The sequence below is a fragment of the Macaca fascicularis genome, chromosome 2 (genome assembly GCF_037993035.2).
Source record: "Macaca fascicularis isolate 582-1 chromosome 2, T2T-MFA8v1.1".
NCBI lineage: Eukaryota > Metazoa > Chordata > Mammalia > Primates > Cercopithecidae > Macaca > Macaca fascicularis.
In genome coordinates this window covers 171,376,406-171,392,961 of record NC_088376.1, presented here as the reverse complement: position 1 = coordinate 171,392,961, position 16,556 = coordinate 171,376,406, and the positions used below count along the sequence as shown (strand labels likewise).

The following is a 16,556-nucleotide window of genomic DNA, read 5'->3' as shown; positions in this document are numbered from 1 at the left end:
GCTCCCATGTCGGGACTCTAATGCATGAGCACCCATGAGGATGGTTATGTTTGAAGGACTACATGCTGACCTGTTCTGGCTGAACAAGTTACATTTTTTTTTTCAAGACCAGACATCTAGGAGGCTTTTTATTGACTCAGAACAAAAGCAGCCCAGTGGTTTAAGTGGTCTGTGTAGTAATCACCCAGTGAGGCTCCGGCACAGAAAAAAAACCTTTCTGGCCTCTATTCTGCCTCTACACAGAAAGACCAGCATGAGGCTTTAGCAGGTGTGTAAGCTCTCAGAACGCTGGTCTTCAAGGGTGGGGTGTGTTTTCATTCACTTTCTCCGTTGGGTGTAATGTACAAATTCCCTTGAAGCCCACCATTTCATGTAATTTAAACTGCTACTTACTGGATTTTCTCTCCTCCCTTTTCCCTTTCCTCTGTCAGAACACCTAGCTTAGGCCTTTATTTACAAGAAAGAGAAAAGACCTCTTCTTGTTCTCGAGGGGAACTAGCTAAGAAGCTTCTCTGTATCTCAGTCATTCTTCAGTTTATCAAATGAATCTTAAAATAACCCTGCCCTAGATTGAGACCATCCTGGCTAACATGGTGAAACCCCATGTCTACTAAAACTACAAAAAAATTAGCCGGGTGGCAGGCGCCTGTAGTCCCCCCTACTCGGGAGGCTGAGGCAGGAGAATGGCGTGAACCCGGGAGGTGGAGCTTGCAGTGAGCCAAGATCGTGCCACTGCACTCCAGCCTGGGCGACAGAGCGAGACTACATCTCTAAATAAATAATTAATTAATTAAATAATGAAAAACTAAAGTAAAATAAAATAAAAACCCTGCCCTGTGAAAAATTCCAGCAAAACTAGGTAACCATAAATATTTTTTTTTCGAAGTCCCAATGATAAATTCCATTAAAATGACCCACAAAATAATGAAACACCAGCCTTTAAAGTGAAGGGCACTGTCACATAAATGCTAAACAATAAGTGAACTATTGACCAATGCATTTAATCACTGTAAGACAGACCTAAGGCCCAACAGAAATATGGGTCCTAAGAATCTGTGTAAGCAGAAAGAATGTCTCCAGCAATTTGACGAAATTCTCAGATGAGCCAAAAAGCAATAAATACCACTTTAGACTTGGGAATGATTTGCTTTTTGCAAATATGATGAGTAAAATTTACAGGCCTATTTTCTGTTTAAGTATGGTAAGTGTGAAAGAAAAATGTTATTTCTTTGCCGTGATTAATAGTCCTTCATAAATAGGGTGACAAATGCCTTTAATAAGCTGTTAATAAGTGGAATTATCCAATTCTTAAGATAGAAGAGACCCTAGGTGCCATTTCGCTCACTTTCCTAAGTTTGCAAATGAAGAAACAGAACTCCAAGTACAAGTTTGGAAGCCCAGGTTCACGGAAGTAATCATAGCAGAACTAGCACTGGGAATCAGGCTCAGCTATGGAATTACAGACAGTTTCTTCAACTGAGAGAAGGTTAGAGTGCCCTCCTGTGTCCCTATGTAGAAATTCTTTAGGTCTTTACAAAATTTAAAATAGCTTTAATCTCTTCATCAATTTTCCTGCACTGGGGCAGGGACCAGGCATTTAGGTCCAAAGACAAACTCTGCAATCACCATGTTATTGAAAGTACATGAGCAGTGCACTTGACTTGTTTAATCAGTAAGGACATAGAACCAATAATATCATCCCTAGAGTATCTTTGTGTACACTGAGGTCTGACAGACCTGGGTCTATGTCCCAGGCAGCCACATGCAATCTTTGCAACCCTGAGCTAGTTGCAAAACCAGTCTGAGCCTCAGTTTCCTCATCTGTAAAATGAGATCATGTAAGTAAAATGCCCAGCCTGTCATTAGGTACATAATAAGCACTCAGTAGACTGAAGTTGTTTCAGTTATTTTCAGACAAGAGCTCCCACCAGGGTTATTAAAAAAAAGTTAATGATGAAAGAGCTGAGGTGAAAACACTAGGGAGAGAAACTGAATGTCTTCAGGATGCTTTTAGTTATTGGATGAAAAGGTTTCCATGAGTTCCAGGGGCAGAAGAAAGGGAGAGAGAATTTTTAAAGAGGTATGTACTGAATATGTGATTCCTGAAAAATGAATTTCTTCTTCAGATGGGGAAATTTAAACGGACCTAAGCCACATGGCTTGACCACAGATAGAAGCTCTCTCTCCAAGGGAACACCTGGCACTAAGGGTCCAGCAACTTTTTTTAAAGTCTCTGTATGAAAGAAAATATTTGAAAACCAGATTCTATTTATGTCATTGACCCAGTTTTAGAAGTCTTTATTTATTGAGGGGGTAACCATATTAAAATCAATTAAGAACAGAGGTGGAAAACAATAGCTGGATGAATCCATCCTTTGATTTTAATTTCCTTCAACTCTTCATGAAACAAGCTATCTCAGCTACAGTGCTACAGTGTTCAGCAAAATTGCAGTAAATCAAGTCCTTTTGCCAAGTGAACTTTCAAAGGTTCCCTCCCCCTCTGACCTTAGCTAATTTTCAGTTATCCTTTCCCTACGTGTGGAAGGGAGATATCGTTATTTATGATACAAGGAGACTTGACCTTTAAATGTCAGTGGAAGTGTAGAGTCTGGCCATTCTGTCTGTATCTTCCACCAGCTTACAGGAGAATTAAGGGAAATAGTCCAATAGCATGCAAATGGGGAAGAAGGAGGGGTAGAAGGAACACATCATCTATGCCACCATCTTTTTGTTATATACCAGGGAAAAGCAAAGGGAGAATTGGGCTGGCCTCTGTTATCTAAATACTTATTCTAGATAAGACAATCACCAGGAGGTTTATATAGATTATTGTACTGCAAGAGCTCATAAAAGGCTGCGCAGAGTTTGTGAGGCTTACCCCTGAGCCCCAGGGGCTTGCTTACCCTTTCCCGTAATCTGTTACCTTTAAATAAGGCAAATGCAGCACAAGGCTGAGGCATTCATTATTTATAGAAAGTTCCTCATCAGACTCATCTATGGCTGTGGAGGAGCAGAGTCGGAGTCTCTGAGCCTCCGCAGTGACGACCTGCTGCATTCTACACTAGTGCAGTGCTATTCTGGGCAACGTGAAGCTTAAGCTGGACGCTTTGTGGTCATAAATTTTTAGTCAACTAATGAAAAGATACTCCCGGCCTCATCCTTGAAAGTCACATATTTGTGTGGATTATCTGAACACTACATTTTCTGGCTGTTGTAGTTACTTCAATAGTATCTGTGAAATGCTCTATTCCTGATGTTTGTCTCATTTTCTACTTCGTGCTTTTGTGACTTTATACATCATTCTCCTTCGAATGCCCCCAGATCGATATATCTTGCTTCTCGATGCTTATGTTGCTAGCTCTTTGGGTAGGGTTTTAACTCCAGTACACCGTGAAAAAAATTCGTTCATATAGGAGTCTCTTTTAAGGGGTTCATCTCAATCAGAGAGAAAGCTTTCTCTTGTACTTTCCCACCTCCTTCACCCCTTTGTGTGGTACCACCCCACCCCTCAGCTAGGTCTACCCCTGCTTGGGGACTCTGGTGCAGGCACCAGGGGAGATGAAGCCAGGAGGCAAGGTCCACAGAGCAGAGCCCCTTGAGGGATGGGGCCTCAAAACAGGGCTGAACTGAGACACGTGTGCTTCAGACAGCTTAATAATAGGCTACCCCTTCGAGTTGTCACTTTAAAAATATTTACTCCTCATTTGGTAAAAGATGTAGAATTGAAAGTGTTCTGCAGCTTTGAAATTTTTCTATTAGGTTTGCCTCCTTTCCTGAGTCTCTCTTCTGAGCCCTGCAGCCCGCTCTGATTCCCCTCCGTTCCCCCTTTGATTCTCAGCCTCCTCAGCCTTCACTCCCAGCTTCTCAACCTCTCTGTCTTTCCTCAGCAGATCCACTGAGGTCTTTCCAAGAGTCTGTCTCTACATTGGCATACCCCCCACCCACTGCTTAATACCGCTTCAAGTATGTCAAAAGCTCTTAATGCCAGAGATGAATATTGCAGTTGTGCTCAGCAAACAGAAGATACTCCAGCTACCAGGATTCAGTGTGCTTAGAGGAGAGTGGTGATTAAAAATGACTTTTTTTTTTTTCTTATCACATGTTCACATTCAAGATAAAGAGTTTACTATGTGCACTGAAGAGAGCTTTTTTTTTTTTTTTTAAACATCTTGCCCATTTCATAAGGAGTCCCTGGTGAAAACCTGCAGCAACTGGGACCAAATTTGCAGTTTATCTGAGCAATATCTTAACATCCCTTGTAGACTGGTCGCTCTGGTCACTGCTCTGTGGGTGTGCCCGCCAACATGGCTATACCTGGAAGCCCATCATCCTGGCAGAGCTGGCTGCTGTCGGGAGTCAGGAAGATGTTCTGCAGGGAAGTGAGCTGGTGATGGTCTGCGTGGGAAGTCAGAGCTGGAGCCCTCCAGCTGGGCCGGTGCTCTCTGAAGGGCCAGAGAGCTGTTCTGGCATATCCTCATCACTGTCTAAGTCTGAGAGTGGACATTCATGCTGAAGGAGGAGCCGCTCCTAAATGGCTCTTCTTCCAGAAACTTGGCCTTGCTGATTTTGCCCGTATTGCCTATATGCATATTGAGACATATGTTTTCAGCCATTTGTAAAAGGAAGTAGTGGTTTCTCTAAACCTCAGGAATATATTCAGAGTTTTTAATCAGGTGAACTTGAATGGAAATGTTTTGACTGCCTTCGTTTTAGTACATTTGAAAAAAAAAGTTGAATTTCTTAAAAATCATAGGTTATTAAAATGCAAGCACTTTTAGCGAGATAATGTGTTTGAGGGCCTAAATCTCATGTTTTTAACCCATTTTCTAAAAAAAAAAAAAAATCTTGTTGCAACATTTTTAATAGAAATTCTATGAAGACAGGGTCTTCTGGCTTTCTGTAGATCAAATCATAAAATCTTCTTACGGTAGTCTCTTTTTATCTCAAGTCGTATGTTCCAAGGCTCCCAATGACTGCTGAAACCATGGATAGAGCCAAACCCTATACATCCTGTGATTTTTCCTCTACATACATGCCTATGGTAAAGTTTATCAATTGAGTACAGTAAGAGATTAACAGCAATGACTAGTAATACAGTAGAACAGTTATAACAATATGCCAGCATCACTGCTGTCACACTTTGGGGTCATTCTTAAGTAGAATTAGGTTTCCTGGAACACCAACATTGTGATACTGCGACAGTCATGCTTGGCCATGCTTACGTCTCTAAGAAGTCATCATTAATATTTTCAGTTTGTAGAAAACATACAGAAAAACTTCTGAAAATATTACTGGTTCTGCTGTCTACATTAGGGAAAGATTGTCTGTTGATGGTTATATTGGTGTTTGAGTGTTTTAATGATAACTGAGATGGCTAAGTGACTAATAGTTGGGGAACCTCTACCAAGTAGATATGCTAGACAAAGGGATGATTCACATCTTGGACTGGAAGGCCTGTGGGATGGCAAAACACTTCATCACAGTCCTCAGAATGGGGCACAATTTAAAATTTATGAATTGTTTATTTTTTAAATTTTCCATTTAATAGTTTTGGACCACAGTTGACTGTGGCTAACTGAAACTGTGGAAATTGAAACTGCAAATAAGAAGGGACTACTATATTTTCTCAGAAAAATTCAACTCTTTAAAATTGATTAACAACTCACGAGGTTGACATCTCTGAAACCCTCAAAGATGGACTGGCAGTGATGAGGGAGGAGGAGCTGTTGTTTAGCTGGACATCTCTGATTCCAATTCCATCAGAAAGGGGCATCTGTTCTCTCTTCTTTGCCTGCTTCGGAGATGGGAACAAATTACTCTTTTTCTTGGCTTGAACACTTATATCTTTTATCTTTTTATAAGCATGATACTGCTTTCTCTTCTGCTGTTTGCACAGATTGTCTTCTGACCTAGTTGAGCCTTTACTGCTGCCCAGACACCTTCTGGTAGCTAGCATCATATGAATTACTTAGCTTTATTAAGATAAAGTGTGAGCAAAGGGTTTTTTTGGTCTTTTGTGTTTGGGCACCTTTAATATCCTTTTGCTGTTGCTGGGCAGGAAAGAGTCTTTGCAGCTGAAATCTTATTAATTTGCCTAGAATTTTTTTTAGTTTATATATTTTATATTAATTAGGAAAACTAAATTTGACATTCAGTGCAATTTTATGCAGCATCAGCTATAGTGGGTAACTGGAAAGATAGCTGCACCTGGATTTTTTGCAAGCTGCCTGCATTACTTCGACCTCACTTGACAAAGTATAGGCTAATAGAGAAAAAATATGCAAATTACAGACATGTGACCTAAAATTCAGACTGAGATAAAATAGACAAGCTTTAATTGAACACTCTGACTATTCGTTATAGAAAATACATGCACATCCAGTATATGTTTTTAGCCCAAGCTTACAATGGACCAGACCGTCTTAGTTTTGAAAGAAATAATATTATTTAGGTCTTGATAAAAATTTGGAGCTTACATGGAATATAGATGACTCTTTCAAAAATGAACTCAAAATAATATTTGTATTTAAAAGAATTTTTTAGAGAATAAGTATTATCTATTAGAAGTTCTCTATTGATATTAGTAAAAATATTTCCAAATAAATGAAAAGTGGACTTTTTTCCCACTGAATAAGAGAATTTTCTGGATTTCATTTCAGATGGGCCAGTTTTAGTGCCAACATATACACATAGACATGCATATAAATACTTTGGTAACTGAGAGGAACTTAGCTCCAAACACCTCTGTAAATATTTCATCCAAACTCTTGCTGTCCAAACATTTGCTATAACAACTTATAAGATTTATTTTATCCAGAATTCACTACCTAAATAAAAAATCCCATTGTGGGAGCTAGCAAAAACATTTAAGTTGCAGGTACACCTTGGCAAAACGATGGAGAATGTGTTGCTTCCGTAGTTCAGCTACCCTCCCAGCAGGCACGAGCTGTGCATGAGTGCTGTCAGCTTACCACATTATTGAGTGAAATGTCTTCTAAAAAAGCAAAAAGCCTGTGAATAAAACAAGCACACTCGAGAGGCCTAAAAAGAAAAATTGGGTGATAAAGCATATTGAGAGAGATGAACTAACATAAACTTGGCCATGCTTACATCTCTAAGAACTATGCATTAATATTTTCAATTTGTAGAAAAAAAAATACAGAAAAATTTCTGAAAATATTGCTGGTTCTGCTCTTTATATTAGGGAAAGATTATCTGTGGATGATTACATTGGTGTTTGAGTGTTTTAATGATATTTGATGTTTGAGAAAACTGATAGGGTTTTTTTGGTGGGTTGGGAAGACATTACTGTTTTTTCCATTTCAAATAATGGATCATATAGGCTTCTACTCTCAAAAAAATCTGTCATTCAACATATTTTTGGCAACAGGTTGTATTTGTTTTTCCATAAAAATCACTTGATGACATCTAATTTTATATTTTTTTAAATAAAAAGTTTAAGAATATCCTCAGAATTTTCTCTCTTATACTTTCAAATTGTGTAGTCACTGTATTTATTTCCAAGTACTGACATAGGAGCAGATTAGAGATATTAATAATTTATAATTTTAGTTTTAGTGCCAATTTGAACTTCAACTGTAGAATACTATGATCCAAACTTACTCTTTGGATGTCGATTTTGGGTGTAACCTAAAATAAATGACGTAAATTACAAACTTCGTTTTTCCTAGCCCTAAATGTTAACTGCCACAACAGATCCTCAAATATAAATATTTACTGAGGTTTCATGGCTTTATTTAGAAACCAGAATTATTTGTTTCTCAGATAGTATCATCCAAATAAAAGTGACACAAATTTCTTAATAATTAATAATAATAACATGTTTGAGCTCATTCTATCAGCCAAGGACTCCTCTGAGTGCTTGCCTGAGTTAACTCATTTATTCTTCACAACAAACCAGTGAAGTTAGTACTGCTGTTGTCCACATTGTGCAGATAAGGAAACTGAGGCCCAGCATTTTATTCACATAACTAGTAGGCAGTAGAGCCAGGATTATGAACTCAGGCAGCCTGGCAACAGACCCTGTGCCCCTAACCACTGCGTGGACACTCCATTTAGCTTATCCAGAGCTATGGTAATTCATTCAGTTAGGTGTCAGGACTCACCATTTGTAAAGTTCTTCTTTCTTAACTAGTATCTTTCAAAGTGCAAGTCTGGGTCCTTTGGGACTGTGTAGACAGAAAAATGATTTGTTGGTGGTCCTGGAAATTGTGAGTGAGAATACTTAAAAAGGTTACTGGAAAAGAAGGAATTCAGTGGTTCCCAACCCATTAGTGTTCTAGGGACAGGGGATAGGAATAGAACCTTCCAGTACTGGGTCACCTTGTGGATGGGAGGGAAACGTTACTGGAGGCATTGAGAGGCAGGCCAGTTAAGGTTAAAAGAGACAGGGTCAAAGGTTCTGCCCAGATAAGCCAGGAACCTCAGTCTAGGGCAGTGGTCTATCTCAACCTTTTTTTCGTAATCACTCCCCGAAGGAGTCTTTTTAGGCATTTCTATTCCTTATTTCCCCCACTCCTCCCCTGTGAAATTGTAACACTCAGATATATCTGTACTTTGTACGTAGAAGAGTAAGATTTTTTGCCCCCTAAGAACAAATTTTTTCGATGTCAATGCTTAGAGGCACAGATACACTGAATGGTGTCAATACACATGGGGTGGGGAGAGTGGGATCAGTGAAACACCTGGAGGAACTAATGGGCTTCAACGTTAGAAGGACTTAGAGACAGGAGAACCTAAGGGAGGTGAAACAGGAGGTTTTCTTAAATATGTGAAGTCAGGAGTTATTTGACTTGGGGTGACCATCCTCACCTCCCCAGATGGGGAGTTTCTATCTTTTTATGCTTCACTTAACTCTTGTCTCAATCTTCCCTCCATGGCTAGAAGTGTGGTCATCCTATAATCTGAAATGCCATTGTACTGTAATGAAATGTATCATTTCATAGTGTGTGTTTTGAATTCTTTTTGTTTTATTTAGAAACCAGGTTCCCAAGAAGCTAGCTTTAAATTCTTTTTATCTGAGTTAAGAAAATGGCAACTACTCCAATTTGCAAGAAATGGGTAATGAAAGTGCTTTAACTAAAAACTAGTATGCACTCATTTGAGATCTCTAATCCCCAAATGACAGCCCTCTGAAAGAATCAAGCAGTAATTTGTGTTCCAGATAAAGAGCAAACTGATTGTGCCTGGTCTCACAAGGCCAGCTAGCTCATTTTCTCCTACCTTACCTCTCAGATAATCTAACACCACCTAGGAGGCAATAACTATAACACTGAGCAAGAATCTTGCTAACCTTTTCCCATTCAAATCTCTCTCTTCCCATGTGACTTTGCTGCCACAGGGACTTTATTCTGAGCTCTGTAACCCAGTGCACATCCCAATGATCCTAATCAACCTTAAGTAACCTAATCTAATCACATACTAGGAGGCATGATAAGGAAACCAAGGCCTCCCAATATTTTCTTCTTCACAAACAAGCTGTGGTGATTTCATTGTTTAAAGGGCAGGGTGTATCTTAGAACAAAAGGAGTGATAAAGAAAGCATCTACCAATATGTGGGAAAGGCACTTCACCAGATTATTATGTGAAGGTTTGAAAGTACTAGAAGACCAACCAGAGAAGACCATGCCCAGAATTCAGAAAACTTTTGGGAAACTATAATCTCACATTTGTGGCTGTAAGTATCAAGCCTGGGTATACATTACAATCAGCAAGAAGCTTGTCAACTTTCATCCCAGAGAGATTTTGACTTAGAAGGTTTGGGGTGAGCTCATGAGCACTGGTGGTTTTTAAAAGCGCCCCCTGCTCTGCCACCTCCCAGTGATTCTGATGTTCATCTAAGGTTGAGAATCACTGCTTTACATTATAAAGTGCTTTCACATACATGATTCAGGGTTTTTGTATGCATACAGAAAGGAAAAAGAAACATTGTTAATGACTGTTGACTATATAAGAAAATAGGAAGAAACGGGTAGTAATTGTGAAAATGAAAGGATTAGAGAAAAGTCAATTTCCAGAAACTGGAGGAAAAAATTTCACCTTTCTAAGGGCTAAAATTAGTCCTAGGCTTATAGAACATTAAGGAGGGACTTATATGTCCATATTTACTGCTATATATGGAATAGTTTTTAGATGACAACAAAATTCTCTGCCCAAAGGAGTCTGAAAACAATCATTTAGTATTTGATGCCAATTACGTCCTAAGATCATATTACTTCTCCTCTATAAATGAAATACATTGGAGAAGAGAAGAAAAACATTTGTTGTTAGTCAAAAGGTAGGTTAGAAAATGTCATATTAATATTTCTATGTGTATTTCAGGACTGTATAGACAGACAATGTACCTCAGCAGGCTCCTAACAGCTTTCAGATAGTTATAATTAATAATTCTGCATGTGAAAGCTGGCAAATGGATGATCTTGGATATAGCTGAAGGAGAAGTAAAGCCAATGCTGGGCTCTCAGACCGGAAGGGGTGGGGTGCAGGACAGGGGAGGAATATAAAAGTCAGGTTGAAGCATGGCAGAAGTAAAGGAACTTGTGATCAAAAAGTCAGAAATTAAATTTTAAGATTTTCATTGTGGGTGATGACAACTTAGACTGTGACCAAAAGAGTGGTGGTGGCTATAACCAACAGAGTGGAGGCTAAGCTGTCATCTCCATGTCAACTAAGAGAGGAATGATGAATCAGGTACAGAAAATAAAATCTCTAGACCATCAGTATTTAAGGCAAGAAGCTTCAGTTAATCAGCCCTTCACCCTCTGATTTCCGACTAACTAAGAATGACTAATAACAGCAATAATTGTAGTTCAGCACGTACTAAGTGTCAGTATTGTTCTAAGCACTTTGCTTACATTCCAATATTCACAATAATTTTGTGACAATAGGTACTATTGGCCCATTTGACAGATGAGGAAACTGAGATATGGAAAAAGTAACTTAATATGGGTTATAAATGCTGGGGAGAAAATATAGACATAGTTGGGATAAAAAAATATTTTACAGAAGGTATCAGCAAAAGTGAACAGAGTCCAGAAAGAGGCCTGCCTATCTGTCTATGTTGCATACCAGCAGTGTCCAGGCTATATGTAGGGGCCTGGTAAGAGATGAGTCTGAAATAATGCATTGGCACCATATTGAAGACAATTCTAAAACCCCAGTGTTGAGTTTGAGCTTTATTTGGAAGGCGGGAAGTGGGAGGAATGTGTCATAATCAAAGCTGTATCTTAAGAAAACTGCCTTTTGAGTATGAACAAATGAGAAAGAGTGAAAGGATCCAAATTAGGGTTTCTGTTTGGTGGTTGGTTGGTTTTTGGTACTATTTGACAGGCAATGAGTGTATCAATGAGAACAGTGGCAGTTGAAGGTTAATGAAAGAGACAGGTTTGATGTATGTTGCAAAGGTCAAATGTAAAGTTTTGGTAACTGGTTAAATGAAGACGGTGAGAGAGAGAGAAGAGTTTAAACAGAATCCAAGATTTCAAGTCTGAGTGATTGGGTAACTACTGGCAGAAATTCAGGAGAGACACTTTGGGGGATGAGAGGGCCAGCAGGAGAAGCTAGACTTTGAAAATACGCACTTTGTTGTGTGAGCAGGCCGTTGGAGGCAGGCCATAGCAGAAAGATGGGAAGGTAAGTTTGCAACTTACAGGAGTCTGGCCTAGAAAGGAAGCTTTTGGTGTCATCTGCACACTGTGGTAAACTGGGGAGTGGGACTGAAGTCTCTGAAGGTGGACAAAGGAAGAGAATACAGAATAGATCCTTGGAAAACATTTAAATTTAGGGACAATAAAGAGGAGTCAGAAAAGCAGACAGAAGGTAAAGGCAGGATGGGAACACCCAGAAATATGCAGAAATATACACTGAGCACAAGGGAATGGAAGATTCCACAAACAAGCTGACGTGGCAAACCCTCATAGAAAACAAGAAGAATATGGCCATTTGAAGTAGAGAGTTGTTAGGATCAAGAGTAGCAACAGAAGGAGAGAAAGTGGACTCAGATGGAAAGGAGTGAGTGTGTCATAGCAGACAAAGGCAGCAGGACTGGCCTACACTTTCAAGAATTTGACAGCAAGGAAGAAAGAGAAGACAGTCATGTGTGGAGTAAGGCATATAAGGAAAAGTACTTTGTTTTGCTTTAAGGCAAAGGGGTACCACTTAAATATGTTTCACACAGAGATAAAGAAGCCAAAGAGAGAGGTGAGTGAAGGTGCATAGGTAATGCCAGGTAATAGCAGCGAAGATTATTTTAGCAGCAGACATTACAGTGGGATGAGTCCTAAGCTATTTGCTGACCTTATCATAAAACAAGCTAGAATGCATGGAGCTGCTATCCCTACCAATTCCCAAGCAGCAGTTCTCTTAGAGAATAAGGCAAGGACTAGTGGTGCAGGATATTTTCCTCCTCTTCTGAAGAAATGCTAGAATTATATTCATACATTCCAGGACAGAAGGGGAAGAATCACTGTCTTTAAAGAATAAAATAATTTCCATGAGTTGTAGGGGAGTAATAGGGGAACAAACTTTGATAGTGAATTTGGATTATAAAATATTAGGATTTTCTATTTGTAAGTACTGTTGGCAGATTACGTGGTTTATAAATATTGTATGTGCGGGGAAGGGGGGACATTGTTAGCCTGTTTTTCCAAAAAGAAATAATTTAATGTACCTAGGCAGTTAAATGTTATTTCACCCACTCCATATGATACAAAAGCTTTCTGGAAAAGAAATAAGTAGAAGAGGAAAAATATTGATAGTGGTTAATAAGTGATGGTTGGCTTTGGCTGATATAGGCCTATATAGGGCAAGTGCTATAAAACATTCAGCAGTCTGCTTCATTGTTCTGTCCTGTCCTGTCCTGTAAAGGGGTTGGAGGGATGCAGGGATGGTACTGGGCACAGGAGGTCAGAAAGCATAAGGTGAGGCCGGAGAAATGAAAAGAGAACAAAGAGGTAAAAAAAGACTCTGTTCCTAGGAAATATACACGCTCTCCCTCTTCTGTGGGATGATCTGGGTACCATGTACGTCCTTGTGTATTCAGAATGATCCCTGGGGTCCCATTGCTGTCACATTTCTGAACAGTCCTCAGACACAGAGAAAAGTGTTGGAGGTTGTTAGCACATCTCCCTCTGGAGATGAAACTGGGCTCAACACCAACAAGAGAACACCAGAGGGGATTTGTCTCTCCTCCACGCTTGGATAATGGCTATTCCCTAATGCCCAGGGAAGAATTAAGTTCAGTATGTGCCTTGCACTATATTACACACTCAATCCTGAACAGCTGGGCTGTTAATGCAATTTAAAAAGAAGAGAGAACTCGCTATTCACCATCTATATCTAATGTATTCATAATAAATCTCTCAATGAGGAGGTATAAAAATTTCCTGTTGCTGTACAGCCAAAGGAAGCAGAGCATTAGGCAGGTATCCAGGGAGCCTTATTAACAGAGATAACCAATGTGGAAAATCCAGGGGGACTTGTTCCACATTTCTATTAGTAATGGCAATTTTTCTTACCTGAAATATGCTGGTAATTTTCTCACTTGCAAAATTCAATTTGCCTAAGGATGAATAAATAGGTCTTTTCTTAATACTTACTGGATAGTCTCTGTGTTCCAGATGCTACATAAAAGTAAAGCATTATTTGTCATTTTTTTTTCCTTTTTCACTTTATTTCTTAGGAAACAAAACACTGAAGTCATCACAGAATTATTTGTTTTCAAGAAAATTGAAATAATATAAAATGGTAGTGTTTTGTAAAATTTTGCATTATGTGTGAAATACCTACACTAAAATTTAGAAAAATGGAAAATGGATGACAGTGAATGAGTATGAATACAGGAATTCTGATGGTAATATGGGGGGTAGTGGTTAAGAACAAGGTTAGTAGTGCCAAAGCAAAGGCATTTTCCTTCTAGATTTTACTTGCAAAGTGAAACCACCTCTGTGGAGTCCCTCACCTCAGAGCCAGTCACAGCACTCACCAAATTAGCTTCTGCACAAGTTAGTGGACGATAGACGTAAGAATGATTCACCCTGGATAGAACCAATAACTAAAATGAAAGATATTTGCTAAATAAGATGATTTTCATCTAGAAATAGTTACTGTTGAAATATTTTCTCACTATAATTAGGAATGTGCCTATGGTGGTCACTCATACTTCAGAAAAAGATAATCTCTGTCTAGGGGGATTCATGCTTTCTTTCTCACACACCCTGCCCTTTTATTTTTAGTTGACAGTAATAATTGCACATATTTATGGGATACAGAATGCTATTTCAATACATGTATACAATGTATAATGATCAAATTGGTGTAACTGGTATAACCATCACCTCAAACATTTATCATTTCTTTGTGTTGTGAACACTCAGAATCCTCTCTTCTAGCTCTTTGAAAGTATATAGTAAATTATAGTCAACCATATTCATCCTACAGTGCTGCAAAACACCAGACTTCATTCCTCCTATCTGGCAACATTTTTTTTTTTTTTTTTTGAAAGAGAGTCTAGCCATCACCCAGGCTGGAGTGCAGTGGCGCCATCTCAGCTCACTGCAACCTCTGCCTCCTGGGTTCAAGTAATGCTCACGCCTCAGCCTCCCAAGTAGCTGGTACTACGGGCATGCACCACCACACCTGGCTAATTTTTGTATTTTTTTAAGGTAGAGACAGGGTTTCATCATATTGGCCAGGCTAGTCTCGAACTCCTGACCTGAAGTGATCTGCCCACCTCGGCCTCCCAAAGTACTGGGATTACATCAGTGATCTGCCCACCTCGGCCTCCCAAAGTACTGGGATTACAGGCATGAGCCACCATGCCCGGTCCTAGCATAATTCTGTATCTGCTAACCAGCCTCTCTATCCTACCCTCTCGGCTACCCTTCCCAGTCTAATACCCACAGTTCTACTCTCTACTTCCATGAACTTCAAAAGCTTTTTGAGTCCCCACGTATGAGTGACAATATGTAATATTTATCTTTCTGTGCCTGACTTATTTTGCTGAACATAATGTCCCCAGGCTTATTTGTGTTGCTGTGAATGGCAGGATATCATTCTTTTTTATGGATGAATAGTATTCCAGTGTATGTTTATGCCACATTTTTTATGCATTCATTTGTTGATGAATATTTAGGTTGATTTCATATCTTCACTATTGTGAATAGTGCTACAGTAAACATGGGGGTGCAGGTATCCCTTTGATATACAGCTTTTCTTTCCTTTGGTTACATACCTATTATTGGGGTTGCTGGATTGTATAGTAGTTCTACATTTAGTTTTTTCAGTAACGCCCATACTGTCTTCCATAATGACTGTACTACTTGACATTTCCACCAATAGTTACATACATCTCCACAGTTTCACCAGCATTTGTTATTTTTGTCTTTTTTTTTTTTTTTATAAAATTGCCATTGTAACTGGGCAGGGATGATACCTCATTGTGGTTTTGATTTGCATTTCCTTGATGATTAGTGACACAGAGCGTTGCTTCCTATGTTTGCTTACTATTTATATGGTGGTTGTGGTGGTGGTGGTGTTGTTTTAGACAGGGTCTTACTCTGACCCAGGCTGGAGTGCAGTGGTACAATGTTCGTCGTTCACTTCAGCCTCAACCTCCTGGGCTCAAGCAATCCTCCCACCTCAGCTTCCTGAGTAGCAGGTGTGCACCACCACTCCTGGCTACTGTTTTTGTATTTTTTGTAGAGATAGGGTTTCACACATGTTGCCTAGGGTGGTCTCAAACTTCTGGACTCAAGTGATCCACCGGCCTCAGCTCCTAAAGTGCTGGAATCACAGTCATGAGCTACCATGCCCAACTGTGTGTCTTCTTTTTGAGAAATGTCTATTTAATTCTTTTGTCCTCTTTTTAATTTGATTATTTCATTTTCTTGCTGTTGAGTTGTTTGAATTCCCTGGATATTCTGGATATTAGTTCTTTGTAAGATGAATAGTTTGTAAATATTTGCTCCCGTTCTACAGGTTGTCTTTTCACTCTTGATTGTTTCCTTTGATAGTGTAGACACTTTTTCAGTTTGATATAGTCCCATTTGTCTATTTTTGTTTTTGTTGCCTGTGTGTTTGAAGTCTTAGCTATGAAACCTTTGCCTAGACCAATGTCTTGAAGCATTTCTTCTATGTTTTATTATAGTAAAGTTAAACAATAAAAGAAGAAGAAAGGAACAAGGAATATACAAAGTAATTAGAAAATAATTAACAAAATGACAAGGAGTAAGTCCTCATCTATCAATAATAGCCTTAAATGTAAATGGTTTAAATTCCCCAATTAAAAGACATGGACTGGCTGAATGGATTTTAAAAGAAAAAAAAAAAAAGACACAACTATATACTGCCCACAAAAAACTCACTTCACCTGTAAAGGCACACTTTACAGTCTACTGAAAGTGAGGGATGGAAAAAAAATATTCCACACAAACGGAAACCAAAAGTGTGCAAATTAGCTATATTTATATTAGGCAAAATAGACTTTAAGGCAAAAAAAAAAAAACACAAAAAGAGACAAAGAAGGTCATTACATAATG

At 39.0% G+C, this 16,556-nt stretch overlaps 1 protein-coding gene across 2 annotated transcripts in view; it reads left to right on the top strand.

Annotated features, from left to right (window-relative positions):
- Window positions 1–16,556, top strand: part of PLCXD2 (phosphatidylinositol specific phospholipase C X domain containing 2) — a 52,588-nt gene that overhangs the window by 15,630 nt on the left and 20,402 nt on the right. The gene's annotated exons all lie outside the window — the stretch shown is intronic.